The sequence below is a fragment of the Thermobia domestica genome, chromosome 2 (genome assembly GCF_964235325.1).
Source record: "Thermobia domestica chromosome 2, izTheDome1.hap1.1, whole genome shotgun sequence".
Lineage (NCBI taxonomy): Eukaryota > Metazoa > Arthropoda > Insecta > Zygentoma > Lepismatidae > Thermobia > Thermobia domestica.
Genome location: NC_137455.1, coordinates 24731424 through 24754047, shown reverse-complemented (window position 1 = coordinate 24754047; position 22624 = coordinate 24731424). Strand labels below are relative to the sequence as shown.

The 22624-nt window shown below is 34.5% G+C and overlaps 1 protein-coding gene across 2 annotated transcripts in view; it reads left to right on the top strand.

Annotated features, from left to right (window-relative positions):
• Positions 1-22624, top strand: part of LOC145671283 (dipeptidase 1-like) — a 357577-nt gene that overhangs the window by 70276 nt on the left and 264677 nt on the right. The window lies entirely within an intron of this gene.

Genomic DNA, 22624 nt, shown 5'->3' with positions numbered 1-22624 from the left:
CTTTTTGGTCTTCGGTGAGTTTGTGTGGTACAAACCGCGAATTAACCTTCTTAAGGCCCAAAACTTCGGTCAAAATGCGGTATGCGGTTGTTTGAGGAATGCCTAATTCCATTTCAATAACTTTTACCGACGATTTTTTGTTATGTTTGATGAATTCACGCATTTTTTCGATGTTTTCTTCCGATAATCCGGTTCTGGGACGGCCTGATCTTTCGTCATCGTCCAGCGTCTCTCTACCCGATTTGAATCGCCTGAACCACTCGTAAACTTGCGTACGGGATAGACACTCATCACCATATGCAGTTTGTAGCATTTGGTGCGTTTCACTAAAAGTTTTACCCAGTTTAACACAAAACTCAATTGCAGCTCGTTGTTTGAAACTCATTTTCCGACCGATGTACACAACACACTGACAGTTGAAACGCGATAACTTTGTTGCCGTGCATCCAAATGTCATGACATTTATACCAGTTGTCAATGAGGGACTACGCCATCTATTGGTAAAATATTACAACAGATTGCACTAGTGGTACTATTTGTTTTCAAAAGTTCGATTTCTTTTGGAATGGAGGGTGTAAGAGAGGTGTCACTCTTCAAACCATGGAATTAGACGCTATGGAAGGGGAATATATATATATATATATTAAAATGCTAGGTTTATATGTTTGTAGCCAATTCTCAAAAGATATCTCGAAAACCACAAGCTCTAGAAAGATTCAGAGCAGATCGATTGCAAATTTTGTGTATTATTCAGTTCTAATTGAATATTTAAAAAATGTCCGTTATTTCTTTATTACATTTTTTAGGGGTACACTGGGAATACTGAAATTTCAAAAAATAAAGCATCATATCCTACGAGATATGTATTCCATCACCACACATTTGTATACGGGGTTAGTATATCGCTCCGGCGTTTGTTTCATGACCAAATGATAATGAGAAACGAAGGATAACCATTTCTTTAGTTTAAGATGAATCTATACTGTTTAGAGTGTCTTGCTCAATGAACACCGTATCAGTGTCATTACAATTAATTGTGTGTATAATGTATTTGCTTATTACATACTGCATGCAAGAAAAAAGAGAACATTGATCATACATGAATCAGAAATTCCAAGTGGGAGTAGGGTAAATTTCTTGCAAACGGTGCGAGATATTGAAAAAATAATCGACAAAATCTCTCTTTTATGACACCCTTTTCAGATTTTTGTCAAGACGTCTTTCACTTGTGTCTCTAAAGGGACATGTACAGATGTGAGGAATGACAAGGAGATTCACGCTCATATGTGAATTATGCGATGTATAGAGAACGCAAATTCAGGTATATATATATATAGGGTGTAACAAAATTTCAGGGGTGGAAAATGAAATCTTTGAGTTTTACGTCCCACGAGTATGCCGGTTAGGCTAAAGAAGACGGTGATAATGAAAGATGAATGAAATCGTGGAATGGAAAAAGTGGGAGGAAACGGGAAAACCCCGAGAAAACCCACGAGCACGGTGTTTGTCCACCACAAATTCCACACTGCGCGAGCTGAAATCGAACCAGGGACTCCAAGCACCGGAGGTGTACGCTCTACCACTGAGCCGAAGACAAGCAAAAAGTTCATTTGACCATATGTCAGGAAATGCATCGTTACAGAGGTACAGCCATTGAGTAGCCTGATAGTGTCAAATAGTCACATTCTGTCGCCCCTCATTGAGAGTGAACCTAAACCTCAATAACTGAGTTCCTAATTAATCTAGTAAGGTAATTTTGGTATCAATGTATTCCTGAAGGGCGAAACCTTTCGCCGATATGCAGTTTATGTATGTGCGGGTACCGCGAAGGAGGGTGAAGTATGTGCTCTTTTGTTTTTAGAATCATTTTTTGGGGGAAGGAAGGCACGGCAAAATTTCAGGGATAGATTCCTCATTGGTAGACAAGCGAAAAAAGTTCATATGAGCATATGTAGGGAGTTATTGAGTTTTATTGAAGTTTAAATAGAATCACATTAAGGGAGGACCAGAATGTGACTATTTCACACGGTCAGGCGACTGAATGGCCGTAGCTCTGTAACGACGCATTTCGTGACATATGGTCATATGAACTTTTTTTGGCTAGTCTACCCATAAAAATTCCATTTCTGAAATTTTGTGATACCTTTTTGATATATATATATATATATATATATATATATATATATATATATGTGTGTGTGTGTGTGTGTGTGTGTGTGTGTGTAGGTATGTATGTGTGTGTACCGATAGTTATATTTGTGCTGAACAACATTAGGTGCTTAAGGGTAATTCCAAAAGATCGACAGCAACGAATTGTTTTGTTAAAATATAAATCGATGTTATACAGGAAATACATCATTTATCGTGCTGAAACTGGCAATAAAATATAGGCTCATCCATCCAGCCTTTTACTATGACAGTACAGTATATCATTAAATGAGATATAACATAAAATGACGATTATCACTCAAGTTTTATTTTTTTATTAATGTATATTTATGAATGTTAATGAAAGAATATATATATATATATATATATATATATATATATATTTTGCTACATAGCGCTTAGAATCATGAGCTTTTTTTTCTTTACCATGAAGAATATATTTGTAAAACATGTTTCGTATTTTATACTTACAATAAAATATTTTTGTGCAACTCTTTTGATATTATTGTTTATAAAAGTGAATTTGATTCACTTTTTTACTTTCCCGTATGTGAAATAACCTCGAGACCAACAACAAACGTTGTATTCAAATAAATAATTTACAGATTTTATAATATAGGAGAATGGAAAATTAATGAAAGCCTTTGGTTCAAAGAACGGGGTTCAAACAAACTACCTACCATCACATAGCCTATCCCATATGAAAGAATATTTATTCCGTACAGTGACATGAAAATACTATGTTCGTCATATATGCGTATTTACATATTCTGTATTTATATAACATTTTAATAGTGCCTTCTAACTGATTCAAATTTAAGTTAATTACGGCTCCACAAAGATAGTAACGATTCCCATAAAAGTGCATACATTATTTGTTTAAAAGCTCAAACATTAGAAAGAAGGGTAAAAAAATAAAGCAAGTTATTTACATGCAAATCAGGTATAAGGAACTTAACAGGATAGTGGATAAAAGTTTGCCATTAGAGGAGACATATAAATTGCCTATTTTCTAAAGAGAAAAGTGAAGCAGATTTTTATCCATGTAAATTAACATCCTATGTAAAATTACACGAAGATTAAACAACGTAGTATTGCATTCTATGAGCACCGAAGTCATTTCATAAATTCTTCATAACGGGACATGTGTTAAAAAGTCAAACGTAGTGTTAAGAATATATACAGTGTGTAACGAAAATGTATGGCAAAATTTTAGGCTGTGAATTCCGTATGGATAGACAAGCAAAAAAGTTTATATGACCATGCGTCAGGAAATGCATCGTTACAGACTTACGGCCATTGAGCCGTCTGATGCTGTGAAAGAGTCACATTCTGGTCGCCCCTAAATGTGACTTAATTTAAACCTCAATAACTCATCCTCTATCTAAGCTAGGAAGATAATTTTTGTATCAATGTGTTCTTGAAAGATGAAGCTTTCGACTGATATGTATTTCATGTATGTGGAGGGTACCACGGTGGACGGAAGAGGGTAAGTACGTGATGCAAAAAACAAAATAGCAGGTGGTTTCCCTCCCTCGTCCGCCGTGGTACCCCCACATACATGATATGACATACATATCAAGCGATAGCTCCATCCTTCAGGAACACATTAATATCAAAATTATCTTCTTAGCTTTGTTAGGGGGTCAGTTATTGAGGTTTAAATTGAGTTACATTAAGGGGCGACCAGAATATGACTATTTCACAGCATCAGACGGCTTAATGGCCGTAACTCTGTAAAGATGCGTTTCCTAGCATATTTTTATATAAACGTTTTGCTTGTCTACCCATAAGGAATCCACAGTCTGAAATTTTGCGCACCTTTTTGTTTCACCTTCTCTCTATCTCTGTCTATCTGTCTCTCTCTCTCTCTCTCTCTCTCTCTCTCTCTCTCTCTCTCTATATATATATATATATATATATATATATATATATATATATATATATATAACAATTTAAACCGGATAGGAAAATTGATTGGCAAGTGTTTAAGGTGACCCATAATGGAATTCATAGTTTACAGTGAAAACTGAACTTCACTCGCATTTATATCCGAGACGAGTACGAGCAGTGCTGTATGCAGAATTTCTTTACGAAAGGGTGGTTCATTCAGTCAATTTTATATCCTTTTACAGTCCGTTAAAAAAAAAAAAAAACTTGTCCTTTCTGACAATTGATTTTTCCTTCCTGCACGTGGCCATAACAATCAGGCAAGAAGAACTCTTTCTATTGCAAAAGCACGTTCAACCAATTATAGTGGTTCATTTTTCTCGCGCTGCAATGGTAAACATTTCACCCTATCCGCACGTTGCCAATTTGAATAAAAACAAATGCACATTGTTTTAGTCGAATATCAACTTGAGTAGTGGACCTGCTGGTTATTGAGAGTATTCTTTTTAGTTCTCTTTTGTGTGATTTAATTTTATAAAACTGAGATTTGCTCACAGTGAATAATTTCGTGTTTTAATACTCGACACAAAAGCTGGCAACAGAGCATTGAGTACCACCTACCACGTGTGCGCAGCGAGCTATCAGAAGGGACAAGTAGTATCAATTGCAGTGTAGAACATGCATGAGTTTTGTGTATACAGGGTGGGCGGGAAATTCATTGAAAATTGTTTATATCTTTTTTAATGCTTAACCAATTTCCTTGGAAATCAAATAAAAAACTCTAGGATAGCATACTGATTTATACAATTCATCCGATCTTCCTTAAACATCAATAATAATCACAAGGATGCCACAATCGTATTTGATTCCAAAAATTCATCCGATCTTCCTTAAAAATAAAATAATGATCACAAGGATGCCACAATCGTATTTGATTTCCAAAATTCATCCGATCTTGAGTTGAGTTGAATTGCAGCTTAGCAGCCTCTTTCAGCAGTGAGGCTATGTGAGACGTGGACCTACTGATTAACGTGGAATCCGAACCACATGAGCTTTCACCGGGAATCGAAGCCGGGTCTCTAGCGCCACGGGCGCGTACGCTAACCGCTTAGCTACGGAGGAGCTCTCAGACGATCTTTACTAAACTTGGCACAGATGTAATATACCTTTACTTACTTACTTACTCGTAGTATGCTCACCGTGTTTTCCTGATAATAAGACTTAACCAGAAAATAATACCTAGCATAATTTCTCAGATTATCCTACTCCAAGTATAAGCGTGACTTCAAACCTCTTAACAGAACTTATTTTGTGCATTTTTGATAACAATTAGAGAGCACGTGAAGTGCGAATGTGAAATTAATGCAAGGATAAGAACGGCGAAAGAAGCCTTTAGGTAGGGAAAAAGTCTATTTTGTGAGATCTGGAATAGAGTTGAGAAAAAGACTCATAAAGGGCTTCCTTCATATGGCGTATTGTACTGTATGGAGCAGAAATATGGACATTAGGCAAAAAATAATGAAAAACGACTGGAAGCTTTTGAAGTGTAAGAGTGGAGAAGAATGGGGAAATTTAGTTTGATCGAGCTGGAAACGAATGAAAGTGTATTAGAAATGATGAGGGAGAAATGAACAAATTTAGATATTATTAAGAAATTGAAGAGAAGCTGGTTAGGACATTGCCTAAGAAGGACCTATATCATGAGGGTATAGTAGCAGGAACGAGAGGAAGGTGGCGAAAAAACCTACAATTGATGGACGAAATAAAAAAAAAAAAATACGTGAGGACGAAGCGGTTAGCTGAAGACCGTGGACCACAGAAGCTTCATGGTTGCACAAGTGACCTGCCAATAATGGCAGATGACGAATCATGGTTACACTCTGAGCTTAGAAAGACACAGTGTCTTCAAAACGTGAAGCCATAATCTGCCTTTTGGATGGAGAAAAGTATGAATGACCGCCGTCTTAATTTAAGTAAAACACGGTATATTCTTGTGCAAACATATCGGGTTCGATTCCCGGTAGGGTCACTCGGTCGAAAAAGTGTAACACGCTTTCTCAGGCCTGCCACCCTGAATGATGTTTTCCTGGGTGTTTCTCATTCACACCAGGCAAATGCCGGGGTGGTACCTAACTAATAGGTCCCAGGCCACTTCCTTCCTTCCCCAATCCTTTCTTCCTTCGCTTTCCCCGGATAGTGTGCTCGCCGAGGGACGTCATCCCTCAATCGTGAAGGGCTAAATGGCCTTAGATGTCGAAAGCTCTCCAAAGTTTCACCTTCAAAGTGAAATGACAAAAACCGTCCCAGGCCCGAACTTCATTTATGTGGCAAATTTGATCAAGATCGGTCTCGTAGTTCAAGAGTTATTAAGTTACAAACACAGTCACTTTTACTTATGTAATTGCTCCTATAGGAAAGTATGAGAAATCAGTTTTGACTGTCCATATCTTGGAATCAACTGGATTGAACCACCTTCATCAAATAATTCGATGTCTAACTTTTGACCATCTCCAGGCTGGCTAAAAGTGATGGTGACCCATCAAGTAGTTCTTGAGATACTTTTGTCTCCGGGGTGGACACACGAAAAGGCAGCGTAAGTAGATATATAAATGAGATTTATGCAAACCAAACTCTTTAAGAATCTTCATCCCGGCGAAATTAAAATACCGCTAATTTTACAGTAATTATGTGGTTATCTTCAAATAGATAAAAGACAATCGAAATGTGGAACAAGAGCGCCATAGACAAAAGTTTATTTTACATGAGAAACCGTTATCACGACTCACTTATCTGCTTTCGATTTCGAGCCATTTTGAAAATCGGCATTTATTTTCGCGTTTCTAAACAGCTGAAAATGGAAAGCCACTAGGTGACTTGTGATAACGGTACCTCACGCAAAATAATATTGTCTAGGGCGCTTTTGTTTCATATTTCAATTTCACTGTTCAACAACGAAAATGTAAATTGAATAAAATCAGCTAATTCTTATTGATTTTGTGGTGCTGATCACGAATTTGAAAGTTATTTTCGAATATTAGCTCTACGTTTCGTTTTACAGGCATGTCTAATAATAACGCTTTAAAAATAAATATATTCGCTTCGTTTGGGGTAAAATGTTACACTGATCCGGCAACACTGGAGAAACTATATGAACGCTTGGTTTCATTGTGTTCCTTATCTCAGTAGTGTTCTGCTATTGTTAGAAAAGACAGGTTTAGTGCAGTTATCAGCGTTTTGGGTGTGATGTTTGTGTAGTGCAGGACATAAAAATACAACTACAAGTACGCAAAAATACTGGTATTTCGAATGTGTATTTTTAAATAGTTGTAGGAACTATTTCAAGTGACATTTTGAGGATTTCAATAAACAAAAATGCCGCGAAATTGTGTAAACAGTGTGGATAGCTTCTGCTACGTGTGTGGGGAAGTGACATTTTCCTCACAAAAGCAGACTATAACACCACTAATAAGAAAAGCCTATCAATATTACTTTGGTTGTAAAATTGGAGACCAAGATAAATCTTGGGCACCCCACATTGTGTGTAACACTTGTGCCAGCAATCTAAGAAATTGGATTAAAGGGAAGGGGCGCTCAATGCCTTTTGCAGTGCCCATGATTTGGAGGGAGCCAAGCGACCACATCAGAGACTGTTATTTTTGTATGGTTCCTTCCGTCAAGAAGAGAATTTGCACGAAGAAGAAGCAGGCCTTGATCTATCCTAACATTTCTTCTGCAATGCGCCCTGTTCAACATGGAGAAGGACTACCTGTTCCTGACCCACCTAAAGAATACGATCTTTTTTCTGATGATGATCAAGAAGTTGAAGCTCCTGAATCAAGTACTTCGAAGGACCCTACGTTTGTTGTAGAAGAACCTCCATGTGAACCACATAGACTTACTCAAGAGGAACTAAGTGATCTAATCAGAGACTTGGACCTCTCGAAAAGCAAAGCCGAAATTTTAGCGTCACGCTTAAAGCAATGGAATTTATTGCAGGAAAAAGTACATATTTCAGTGTATCGGAATAGGGAGAAGATGTTCACTTCATTTTTTACTATGGAAGACACACTTGTTGCATGTACAGATGTAAATCGTCTCATGAGGGCACTTAAAATTAATTACGAACCTACGGAGTGGAGGCTCTTTATAGTTTCGTCCAAGGTGAGTTTAAAGGCAGTGCTTTTACATATTGGAAATGAACTTCCTTCAATTCCTGTAGGTTACGCAGTTCATATGAAGGAATCTTAAGAAAACTTGAAATGTTTACTTCAAGCCATTAAATATTACGATTTTCAGTGGCTCATTTGTGGTCACCTTAAAGTAATAGCACTGTTGCTAGGTATGCAGTTAGGGTATACAAATTATTGTTGCTTTATATGTGAATGGGACAGTAGATATCGTGGATCTCATTACCGCAAAAGTGATTGGAGTACTAGAGAAACTCTTCAGCCGGGAGTGAAAAATGTGCAGCATGAACTACTGGTAGATCGCAACCGAATTTTGCTTCCCCTCTACATATTAAATTAGGTCTTATGAAAAGTCCTTATAAACCAAGAGGATGAGGCCTATAAGTACCTAAGAGGACAATTCCCTCGATTAAATGATGCCAAAGTTAAAGAGGATGTTTTCATAGGGCCACAGATTAGGCAACTATTCAAAGATCACAAGTTCGACGAAATTCTCCAAGGTGAGGAGAAAGCTGCGTGGGAAAGCTTGAAGAGTGTTTGTTCACAGTTCTTGGAAAGACACCGAGCAACAAATTATAAACAACTAGTAGCAAAGTTGTTATTGTGCTACGAAAATCTTGGTTGCAATATGTCTCTGAAACTCCACTTTCTTCATTCACATCTAGACTTCTTTCCCGAAGATTGTGGAGCAGTAAGTGACGAACATGGTGAGCGTTTCCATCAAGATATTGCAGCTATGGAGAAGAGATATGAGGGAAAGTGGAGTTCTAACATATTGGCCGACTACTGTTGGACTATTGCAAGGGATGCTCCAGATGTAACCTACAAAAGGCAAGCCAAGCGAAGACGCTCAAAATAAAATAAACATAATCCTGTACAAGGGATCACTTGAAACTTTTGTCTACATTGCAGTGTAGTTCTTGCACGAAAAGGTATTTGTAAATATTTTTCATGTTTTGATGTTAATACTGATTTTTATTACGGAATTGTTAATGTTTAACTTGACCACGGTTACTTTATTTTCTGTATCGCTGTGAAACTGGTATTTGCGCAATTTTGAAAAAGGAAGTACAAGGGTATAGAAAGCTATAGGTTAGGGTACTTCTTAACTCCCCAGCTTATCACATCACAGTGAAATAGATAAAAAAAAAGTGAAATGTAGGTTTTTACAAGGATTTTGCTTAAATGTTTTATAAATATTAATACATTTGTATATATACAGCTACTATTGTACAAGGGCGTTTTTTTCACAACCTGAGCTAAAAAAAATTCTTCTATTATCATTTCCTTTCATATTATGCTTAAATGAATGAAAAAATCGCAATTTCAAAGAATTTATATACTTTCGATAAAAAATTGTTGAAGAGTGTTATCTGTTATCTATTTGAAAATATCACATAATTACTGTAAAATTAGCGGTATTTTAATTTCGCCGGGATGAAGACTTAAAAATTAAATAATGTATACACTAAAATAGATGTGACAATTTTCAGCACTAAGACGTCGAGTATTAGATGCCAAACTGAATGCGAGAATTCCTAAATCAGACGTGAAATCATTTTTTAAACTTGTCCTCGTTGGGAAGAAATCTTTGCCGCTATACTAGTGATAAAGAGCTTTTCTCTACTTGTTCAAGTAAAAGAAGACAAAACCAACATCATTTGTCTCCGTAATTATGTGTTTTATTTTTCATCTCTCTTTCGTTTCTTTCTTCCATCACAGTTACCACACAACACTCAATTATTTGTGTAGGATTTTCAGTACTAGGGCTTCACTTCCCACAGATTACCATATTCATCAGAATGGGTAATGAGCGTTCGTCGCTTCTCCAGAGAGAGAGAAAGAGAGAGAGAAACAGCGACCGCCATGTCGAAGAGAATTACCATTTTGCACGCACATAAAAAAGAGCAAGAAAAAAATAGATGCGTTGAGGTTCGCCCTTACTAGCAATGGTTTCTGGTTAACCATTCTTCCATCTTCTTGACTTTCTTTTCTCTTCTTCTTTGGTCCAAAATTCTTTTGTTTTGTGTCTTAAGTAAAATTCTTGTTTTGAATTCCAGAAAATGGAAGATGTTTTGAATGTTGTTTCAGAATTTGAAGTTATTTTTACAACAAACAAGAAATTTTCTTTGCGTTCTGAAAGAAAATGTGAATTTGATGTCGTTCTTTTCAAGAATGAAATCGTTTCGCTGATCCGATTTTCTTGTTTTACTGACAACAAAAAGGGATGGATTTCTTGAGGAAAAGAGCTAAATTATGTATCAAAATATTGTCTTTCCATTCTTTGTCCTATGGTGCTTTTTGTAATGATTTCATTATAGTCTCTGTGGTTCTTTTGTTATGGGGAAAAAACATTACAAAAAATTGTGTTAAGTCTAAATTAACGTACGCGACTTTCTGCGAGAGACACAGGTTGGATTTTCGGGAGTGCAAGTGATTTGGGTCTCTTTTGTAACTGTAGGTACACATCTTACAGCTTCGGGACTTAAAATGCTAATCTGTAAGGAAACAAAAGCTTAGAAAGAGTACATAATAAAAAAAGTAAATACACCTAACAAAAAAAAACTTTTAAAAACAATGTTTTATAAAATTCATTAAAATTTATATTTTTGCGAGGGCGTGGGAAGATAAAATAAAAGAATGGTACTAAGACTGAAAACATTGGGTGGTCTTTTTAAAACTGGGGCCAAAGCTTTTATATATATTTGGGATGATGATTGATAATACAATAGACACTTCACTTAAACATTAACTCGCGCCAAGTGCTTTTAGTTTTAATTATATATATATATATATATATATATATATATATATATATATATATATATATATATATATATATATATGTGTGTGTGTGTGTGTGTGTGTGTGTTCCTGTTTAGTTTTATTATGAAAGCATTGTCTTTTCGGGTTTTTTTATATAGTCTCTAGCTGTTATCCAACACCTTGCAATTCATTCTTTACATTTAACTACTGTAACTTAAAAAGAAGCTCAGTGTGAATAGTTAAATATTTTATTTCGTAAGGACATTTTAGAAGATTTAAAACAACTATAACAATTAATTTGCATAGTTCTTCAGAAGGGCAATATATAGTTTAAAAACAACACTGACAACGTTTGGGAGGTAATTTATTTATTTATTTATTTATTTAGCCTGTTTTGACTTACAATATGGAGAGTATCTCCTATAAGTTCTACAGTTGTCATATGTATATAAATGCAAATTGTAATTACAACTTATTACACCATTTGAAGTACAAAATTATAACAAACATCACATGTTAAATTTGTTACATAATTACATCATATTCATACATCGTTATCATTTGCAAATTCCTGAACTGAATAATATGCTTTAGAAAGTAACAGAGTACGAATTTTGTTTTGAGTATTAAAATTTACCTCTTTATAATGTGATGGTAACATGTTATAATGTCTCGTACAATTTAAATAAAATTTTTTTTGGTACTTGGAGTAATTTTGTTGTACTACGTAAATGTCATTTAATTGCCGCGTGTTGTACGCATGAATATCTCTTGTTTGTATAAACATCTGTTTGTTTTGTTTCACGAAGTGTATAGATTTATATATGTATAGGCTTGGAAGGGTTAAAATTTTTTGTGATCTAAATATTTGTTTACATGATGTTCTTTTATTTAGTCTGAATATTATTCGTAGTATTTTCTTTTGTTTCCTGACTGCATGCGGCTGGCCCGCCAAAAATAATTCCAAAACTGAGGAGTGATTGGACTTTTGCATAGTATATCGATAATAAGCTATTTCGTGAAACTGTATCTCGTAACCTAAAGAAAGCATAACATAAAGTAGTCATTTTTTTATTTAATGTTTTAACATGGGTTTGCCAAGACAAATCATCATCGATGTAAACACCAAGTAATTTTGTTGCATTAGAATACTCAATTTGTTTTCCATTAATGTTTAGCGAAGGGAAGGATGGATTATTTTCTCGAAAACGAAAGTTTGTTGCGACTGTTTTATCTGTATTTAGGAGAAGGTTATTTGCATTCAACCTAGTAACTATTTTGCTTATAACCTTTTCTGTCTTTACCAATACTAAATTTGGGTCTTGTTCAATTGTAATTATATTTATATCATCAGCATATAACATGTATTTTGCGGGGTGTAAAGTTTTTATCAGAAAGTGCAGGATTGATTTGATTCAACGTTTGTAATTTGAACAGTTTTTCATCTATTTGTTAGGTAGGATGAAAACCACTGGTTTGCTACGCCACGTATGCCATATTGAGACAATTTATTTAGCATAATATTGTGATCAATTTTGTCAAATGCCTTTGACAGATCGATGAACAAACTTATAACATAATTCTTATTATCGAGTGATTTCAGGACATCTGTAAGAAAATCAAATAAAGCGGTGTCAATACCTTTATTCTTCTGAAATCCGTGCTGAAAAGTCGAGATAATATTACAATTTATTAAACATTTGCTAAGACGTTTTGCCATGACTGACTCAAATATTTTTAAAATATCGATAACACTGAAATAGGTCCATAATTTATCACGACATTTTCATCACCCTTTTTAAAAGTTGGAAGAACCTTAGCATTTTTAAGTAGTGTGGGAAATATACCGTTTTCTAACGAGAAATTTATAAGGTAACAAAGTTGATGTGTGATATGTTTCACACAGTTTTTAATTGCAATGGAATGAACTTCATCCATACCTGAAGAACTGCTGTTTGATAAGGATTTAATTATTCCTATTAACTCATCAACAGAAACTGGATATAAGAACATAGACTTTGTGTTTATTTCTCCTTGATTTGGGAGTTTCTGCATTATTTTTGAGTGATCAGTATTATTCGTTTGATCAGCTGAATTCACAAAATGATCGTTAAATATATCTGCAATTTGCTGTGGATTGTTTATAACTTTACCATTTAGTTTAAGATATTCTACACTCTTAGGCCTGCTTGTGCCAAGAGTTTTATTGATTATTTGCCACATTGCTTTAGTGTTATTTCGGACATTTAAAATCAAGCTATTGTTTTGCATTAATTTTGCTGCCCTTATGACCTTCTTATAGGTTTTCCTATACAGTTGTATGTATTTCTTTAAATCATCAGATTTAAAGATTTTATTAAATCTTATCAAATTTGTACTGGATTTTCTAATTCCATTTGTAATCCAACTTTTATCAATGCGTTTCGAAATAGTGAAACTTTTTAGGGGAAAAGCAATATTAAAATAATAAAAAAATGTGTCCATAAAACCTTTAAGCTTTTCATCCATGGAACTATATTTATATATCTCCTCCCATGGTTCTTGACTTATTAAATAACATATATATTGAATATTCGACCCTGAAAAGGATCTCTTTAAGGCTGAATAGTTTTTATTTTTAACTAATTTATCTATCAATGGTAATTGTACGTATATAGCGTCATGATCTGAAAAACCAGGATTGAAAACACGTGATACATTTAAGGGATCTCTTTAAGGATCTCTTTAAGGCTGTATAGTTTTTATTTTTAACTAATTTATCTATCAATGGTAATTGTATGTATATAGCGTCATGATCTGAAAAACCAGGATTGAAAACACGTGATACATTTATTGGTTGATTTTTCATAATTATGAACTGATCTAAAGCTGTTTTTCCAAATCGCGTGGGTTCATTTATAACGGCATGCATATTAAATGTGTTCAGCAAACCTTCTAACTGAGACTTATACTTCGAGTCAATTAACCATACATCACCACAAATAATTGCATTTCGAGGCTTAACAAACAAATGATTCAGCATGGATTCTAATTTATTAAAGAAGATAGACATATCGCCAGCATAAGGTCTATATAGACATATTATGTAAGCATTAGACTCATTTAGTTTCAGAGCCGTTTCTTCAATGTGCATTTCACAAATGAACTGACCTATATCTAACTCAGTATAGTTTACATTATCATTTGTAAAAATACAGACTCCGCCGTGCTTCCTTTCCGAACGACAATAGAATGATGCTAACTTAAACTTACTAAAATTCACTAATTTTATTGTGTTGTTATCAAGCCAGTGTTCAGAAAGACATATAATGTTTATATTGTTTAATTTATCCAGGAGCACTTCTAATAATTCAACCTTTGTACCAAGCCCTTGTACATTATGATGATAAATATTTAATGGACCTTTGCATAATTTTTCTGGCTGTGAACTAAAAAAGGAAGTTCTTCCACATTTGAAAAGGAGTTTACCATATTTTCATTCCTACTTTCTAGATAAGGGAACGGAATAGGACAGGTTACTATGTTACGTTTTATCATTTCACTTAGTCTGTTACAAATGTAATCTTTACCATTACGATTTAAATGCACACATGCCTTGTGTGGTATTCCCTTGGCATACTACTATCATCTAACAGCCTTACATTCCCAAAGTGCTTACACAACCTCTTCGAACTTTCGTTTGTTTTCAGCACTTTGTTTACACACGAGAAATGAGCTAGATCATGCCTATAAGGCAAATTTACAACTATTACATTTGTATGTGTCATATAAGGCAACCTTTGACGCAGTGTGTCTATAACATTTTTTGACTCATTTTTGACACATCATTTGTGCCTCCGAATATTATCACTGTATCCTCTTTTGTGAGTTTATCAACAGATGGCATGATAGGTTGGGTTACTTCTTTAAGATTTGCGCCTGGTTTAATTAAACCTTGTACACCAATATTATTTACCTTATCTTGTAGTATAGAGGACATATTACGACCATGGCTATCAGAGTAAATAACAATTTTACCTGCTACTTCCTTTGTTGGTGTAGATTTCACTGCATTATTCACAGATGACTTCACCCGAACTATTCTTCGTGTAGGAGATATCTTTCCTTGTACTTCATCAACACTAGGTTCCATCAACATACTATACCAGTTTTGTGTAGGTATCATTAACTTATCAGCTCTTGTAGCATTAGTCAGTTCAGTAACAGGTCCTACAACTGTTTTCACATTAGTTACCTTATTTGCACTCTTCATTGGTGATGTACATGACAGTTTTGCAGCTGACACATTTTGCACCCTTGCACTTAGATCCTGTGAATTTAGGGTACTGCTCATACCATTTTTTCGTAGCTGGGAAGAACATTTGGTACTATTGTAAATATTACAGCTTTCACTACTCACAACGCTTAGGTCTACTACTTTTTTGTTACCATTTAAGCCACTGGACTTAGCACTTTTTTGCACAGCCTTACTCCACGTATTGTTTACTTCACTTGTGTTAGTCGATTCATTACTATAATACTGGTGAAATTTGTGGACATAATTACTTAAAATCTCAATTATTTTACGTAATGTAGCAATCTCTTCATATATTTTAGGAAGTTCATATAACACTGCTTGAAAATTTGAGACCTCATGTCGATTATCACTTGTTGGAATTACAGTATCAACACGTGAAATACAAGACCATTTATTTTTTATGTCAGTTTTCTTCACACCGCTACATTTGCCAATATGAAATATATGTTTACAAACATCACAGCGTATACTGTTTTTACTACTTTTTTACATTTATGACACTTCTTAACCTGAGTTTCACGATTTCTTCCATCAGGTGAACATGAACATACAACCATATTCGACGCCATATTGTTCTGATAGGGGTCTTTTGTAGTTCACAAATCAAAGTTCATAATTCAGCACCTATTCGTGCGATTTCTCTGAAAATTTCAGAAATCAACATTCATACAACACTAATAAACGCTATGAATATCAGCGCCGTCACAATTACAAAACTCCAAGAACATGAGAAAAGCCAGATTCTGTAACTTGTCAACAAGCTGCATCAACCATATTTAGTGATTATTAATCCATAATTCGAGAACTAAATGCACGACATCCAAAAAACTTCCTAGAATTCATCTTCATGATGGTAATAAGTAGTTCAATAAATATCAGCACAATCACAATTACGGAACTAATAAAAATTTCATAAACAAGTAGTTTCTTGAAAATATCAACAAATCTAATTATTCAACAAATATTATTATCAACAAATCAAAATGTATACGAAGCACTTTAACAGCACCAGTTGTTCTCGATTTTAAAGTTAAAAACAAAGAATTTTGCCAAACCAACTGTCGAAATCAGGTCTCCAAACCTTCATAGTCACTTTAAACACCAAGTTTATATCAAGAAAAACTTATTTCCACTAGAAAATTGCTGTTAAATGTCTGAAGGCTAGATGTGTCGCCATCCCTACAATCCAGTGTTTCCATTTCAGACAATTACTGACACCATCATAAGACAAAAAGTATAGACTTACCTGGGAGCACAAATGCTTCCTTTCGGAGTTATAGCCTGCCGAAAACATGAAAAAAATGAACTTTAAATTTACATAGATTCAATACTATGGGACCTACCGTAGTAGGGTCAAGACTTAACTTAGGGACTAGTATGTGCGCTATCTGTTTTAGAATTCTGCGGTACTTTCGCAACAATTTTATAAAGATAGTTGGAGAGTTCTTCAAATTATATGCCAGTAGCCTAACTCCCTCTATAAAAATTGCTTCTTGAGTACCTTAGGATTCAGAAAAATGTATTTTTGGATAGCGAACATGTTAGTTTCTAAGTGAAGTCTTGACCCGACTATACGGTAGGTCTCATAGTATTGAAGCTATGGAAATTTAAATTTCATTTTTTCATGTTTTCGGCAGCCTATAACCCCGAGAGGAAGCATTTGTGCAACCAGGTTGGTCTATATTTTTCGTCTTATCTTGGTGTCAGGATAAGACGTTGTCGGTCTTGTTTTGAAACACCCTGTATATAACACTTGTAAACGGCATTAGGAGTTAATTTTATACTAGAAAGAGAAGCTAGAGTGAAAATTATGTCAAAGTATTGTATTGTTATCCGGTGATATCCGGTATCTGTACGAAATTCTACTGTTCAAGTTAGTATGAAAGTGCATGAAATTCAAGTGGCAAGATTTGTCAATAAGAAACAAACTAACTAACATCATGTCCGTAGGTTTCACTCCTATCATCATTCACTTCTCTTAGTCATCCGTCTCGGATTAGCAGGACATAATCGTGAGACGTTAAACTGAAAGATTTTATTTTCATTCAATTTCTAACAACAAGTAAAGTATATACTTTCTTCCCTTTAGTGACTTAAAAATGTATTTTAATTACTTTTTATGAAATTTTAGCAATGTATTTATTGCAGGGCGCAAAATTCAAAGCCAGACGTACTCGCCAATCCAAAAATGATTGTCGTCGGTATCTTTCACGTACAAATTATGATAGGTCCTCCCCCTCTCCCCATGGCCAGGGACATACGTAGGGGGTGGGTTCTGGGGGTCCAGACCCCACAAAAATTTCGACTTTCGTGTAAATTTAATCTAATTTTAAGTGCAATTTCAGGAATTTTAATATAAAATATCGTCATATTGAATTTGGACCCCCCCCCTCCCGAAATAAATTCCTGCTTATGCTACTGCCCATGGCCTATGGTTGGACAAAGAAAGAAATTACACCAAGGCATAAAATTTAAAACCAGACAATTAGATTCAGAAATAATCAATTTTGAATTGGTGTAACGCTCTCTCTCTCTCTCTCTCTGCACTGAAGCACCGTTTATTGATTGCAGTTTTTGGATCAAAGTCCTTACGTGAAGGGCATGAAGAAAATTAACAGCAAATCTCCAATGTGTCCGTTTTCAGTGAATTCCTGTAGGCAAATTTAACACTGTTGGGACTCCTGAAGCCTCTCTCACATGAAGCCGTACTCACAGGGAAAACTATACAAAATGTGACAATTGGAAGCAAGTTTGGGAATCACGTGAAGCAGGAATCCAGGAGGCAATTAATTTCGATAGAGGATGGGATAGGAACGTTGTGAAGACTTCACATTCCGTGTTTTCTCTCACTCAGTGATAATTATTTTCGTGCGAAACAGAAACTGCGCAGCCCTGTAAGTTTAGGAAGAAACCATTTCTATTGAACACTGTTCGCCAGCTCTAAATTGCTAGTCGCCAATGGCGACCTGGCGACCGCAAATTTTGCGCCTTGATTTATTGATCTCTAACGAGATTAAGGTTATATACAATTATTTTCAGATCTAAGAGACGTGATAAGTTGGCTCATTAATTTTTAGTTACACAACCCTTCTCAGCAACATCAACGTTTTATGAGACGTTTGTCTATAGCTAAACGTGGGAACCTCAGAAGCATTCAAAGGGCAAACCACTCCCACTGATATATATACTATTTTGCTTTTAAAGAAAGTTGATAAATATCTGAAAAAGTAAAAACTATGGATTTGAATTATATTGGCAAACAATTCCGTGATATTCACAACGTTCATAGCAATGTTATTTCATAATATTTATAGTGAATCGGTATTGATAGCTTTCATAGCAATTGTATTCCCTTTTTCTTGAACTATACTGCCGGATGATCAAAAAATAATTTTTTTTTCAGTTTTATGTCCCACGATTACGCACTTTAAGGACGAGACGGATAAATAATGAAAAGGAATGATAATGATGAAATATTCGGTGGAATAAAAATTTGGGAGGAAACGGAAGAATCCCGAAAAACACATGAATATGATGTTGTCCATTACAAATTCACTTGGCCTAGAATCGAATCAAAAACCTAGCACCTGCGGTGAGCGTTCTCGTACCAATGACTCAACGTGCCCCACTGTGGATGAACATACATGAAACTTCGTATACACGGTGTTTCAAAACAATACCGACAACGTTTGGAGGGTGGTTCTTGATATCAAAATAAGACGAAAAGTATAGACCAATCTGGGTGCACAAATGCTTCCTTTCGGAGTTATAGGCTGCCGAAAACATGAAAAAATGAAATTTAAGAGTTCATACCTCCAATAGCCTACTATGGAAGCCCATCGTAGTCGGGTCAAGACTTCACTTAGAGACTAGTATGTCCCCTATCCAAATATCCAACTTTCACAATCCTGCGGTACTTCCGCAACAATTTTTATAGAGTTAGTTGGTGATACTTCAAATTGTATGTCCGTAGCCTAACTCCCTCTATAAAATGTTGCATGAGTATCTTAGGATTCTGAAACATGTATTTTTCGATAAGGCATGTTAGATCCGAAGTGAAGTCTTGACTCGACTACGGTAAGTCCCATAGTTTTGGAGTTGTAAAGATTTAAAGTTCATTTTTTCATGTTTTCGGCAGCCTATAACTCCGAAAGGAAGCATTTGTGCACCCAGGTTGGTTTATACTTTTTATCTTATCTTGGTGTAAAGAATTACCTCCCAAACGTTATCGGCGTTGTTTTGAAACACGATGTATAGGCTCTTTTTGATATACAAAATACAGACATGTTATTCATTTTGACGAATTTTGTAAGTTCCATCCGAAACGGGTTAGGGATTGATATGACGGAAACACGGGAAGGTACCGTAGTTTTTTTTTTAACAGCTGGATTTAACGATGACTTTAGAATGCAGTGACAGAGTTTTAGAGGTCCGGTACATTCAAATTTAACTCTACTTTTTTTTTTTTTTTTTTTTTTTTTTTACCTCAAACTTACCTTCAGATGTTAGTAACATTTCCCTGCTAGTTGTATGATATATGTTACCGAACAAAGAGCTGGTGTTCTAACTAATCTTCTATATATATGATTATTTGTTATGATAAGACTAACTCTGATTTTCCTCCACTTCAACCTATAAAAGGAAACCCTGCATTTTAAGATCAGAAAGTTTATTTCTTTCCTCCCTTCAATCTATAAAAGAAAGTCTTGCATTTTGAGATCAGAAAGTTTATTTCTTCCCTCCACTTCAATCTATGAAAGGAAATCCTACATTTTAAGATCAGAAAGTTTATTTCTTACTTGCACTACAATCCATAAAATGAAATCCTGCATTTTAAGATCAGAAAGGTTATTTCTTTCCCCCACTTCAATCTAGAAAAGAAAATCCTGCATTTTAAGATCAAAAAGTTTATTTATTTCCTCTACTTCAAGCTATAAAAGAAAATCCTGCATTTTAACATCAGAAAGTTTATTTCTTTCCTCCACTACAATCTATAAAATTAAATCCTGCATTTTGAGATCAGAAAGTTTATTTATTTCCTCCACTTCAATTTATAAAAGAAAGTCCTACATTTTAAGATCAGAAAGTTTATTTCTTTCCTCCACTTCAATCTATAAAATTAAATCCTGCATTTTGAGATCAGAAAGTTTATTTCTTCCCTCCACTTCAATCTATAAAAGAAAATCCTGCATTTTGAGATCAGAAAGTTTATTTCTTCCCTCCACTTCAAGCTATAAAAGGAAATCCTGCATTTTAAGATCAGAAAGTTTATTTCTTCCCTCCACTTCAATCTATAAAAGAAAATCCTGCAATTTAAGATCAGAAAGTTTATTTATTTTCTCTACTTCAAGCTATAAAAGGAAATCCTGCATTTTAAGATCAGAAAGTTTATTTCTTCCCTCCACTTCAATCTATAAAAGGAAATCCTGCATTTTAAGATCAGAAAGTTTATTTCTTCCCTCCACTTCAATCTATAAAAGAAAATCCTGCATTTTAAGATCAGAAAGTTTATTTATTTTCTCTACTTCAAGCTATAAAAGGAAATCCTGCATTTTAAGATCAGAAAGTTTATTTCTTCCCTCCACTTCAATCTATAAAAGAAAATCCTGCATTTTAAGATCAGAAAGTTTATTTCTTCCCTCCACTTCAATCTATAAAAGAAAATCCTGCATTTTAAGATCAGAAAGTTTATTTATTTTCTCTACTTCAAGCTATAAAATGAAATCCTGCATTTTGAGATCAGAAAGTTTATTTCTTCCCTCCACTTCAATCTATAAAAGGAAATCCTGCATTTTAAGATTAGAAAGTTTATTTCTTCCCTCCACTTCAATCTATAAAAGGAAATCCTGCATTTTAAGATTAGAAAGTTTATTTCTTCCCTCCACTTCAAGCTATAAAATTAAATCCTGCATTTTGAGATCAGAAAGTTTATTTCTTCCCTCCACTTCAATCTATAAAAGAAAATCCTGCATTTTGAGATCAGAAAGTTTATTTCTTCCCTCCACTTCAAGCTATAAAAGGAAATCCTGCATTTTAAGATCAGAAAGTTTATTTCTTCCCTCCACTTCAATCTATAAAATTAAATCCTGCATTTTGAGATCAGAAAGTTTATTTATTTCCTCCACTTCAATTTATAAAAGAAAGTCCTACATTTTAAGATCAGAAAGTTTATTTCTTTCCTCCACTTCAATCTATAAAATTAAATCCTGCATTTTGAGATCAGAAAGTTTATTTCTTCCCTCCACTTCAATCTATAAAAGAAAATCCTGCATTTTGAGATCAGAAAGTTTATTTCTTCCCTCCACTTCAAGCTATAAAAGGAAATCCTGCATTTTAAGATCAGAAAGTTTATTTCTTCCCTCCACTTCAATCTATAAAAGAAAATCCTGCATTTTAAGATCAGAAAGTTTATTTCTTCCCTCCACTTCAATCTATAAAAGAAAATCCTGCATTTTAAGATCAGAAAGTTTATTTATTTTCTCTACTTCAAGCTATAAAATGAAATCCTGCATTTTGAGATCAGAAAGTTTATTTCTTCCCTCCACTTCAATCTATAAAAGAAAATCCTGCATTTTAAGATCAGAAAGTTTATTTCTTCCCTCCACTTCAATCTATAAAAGGAAATCCTGCATTTTAAGATTAGAAAGTTTATTTCTTCCCTCCACTTCAAGCTATAAAATTAAATCCTGCATTTTGAGATCAGAAAGTTTATTTCTTCCCTCCACTTCAATCTATAAAAGAAAATCCTGCATTTTGAGATCAGAAAGTTTATTTCTTCCCTCCACTTCAAGCTATAAAAGGAAATCCTGCATTTTAAGATCAGAAAGTTTATTTCTTCCCTCCACTTCAATCTATAAAATTAAATCCTGCATTTTGAGATCAGAAAGTTTATTTCTTCCCTCCACTTCAATCTATAAAAGAAAATCCTGCATTTTGAGATCAGAAAGTTTATTTCTTCCCTCCACTTCAAGCTATAAAAGGAAATCCTGCATTTTAAGATCAGAAAGTTTATTTCTTCCCTCCACTTCAATCTATAAAAGAAAATCCTGCATTTTAAGATCAGAAAGTTTATTTCTTCCCTCCACTTCAATCTATAAAAGAAAATCCTGCATTTTAAGATCAGAAAGTTTATTTATTTTCTCTACTTCAAGCTATAAAATGAAATCCTGCATTTTGAGATCAGAAAGTTTATTTCTTCCCTCCACTTCAATCTATAAAAGGAAATCCTGCATTTTAAGATTAGAAAGTTTATTTCTTCCCTCCACTTCAATCTATAAAAGGAAATCCTGCATTTTAAGATTAGAAAGTTTTTTTC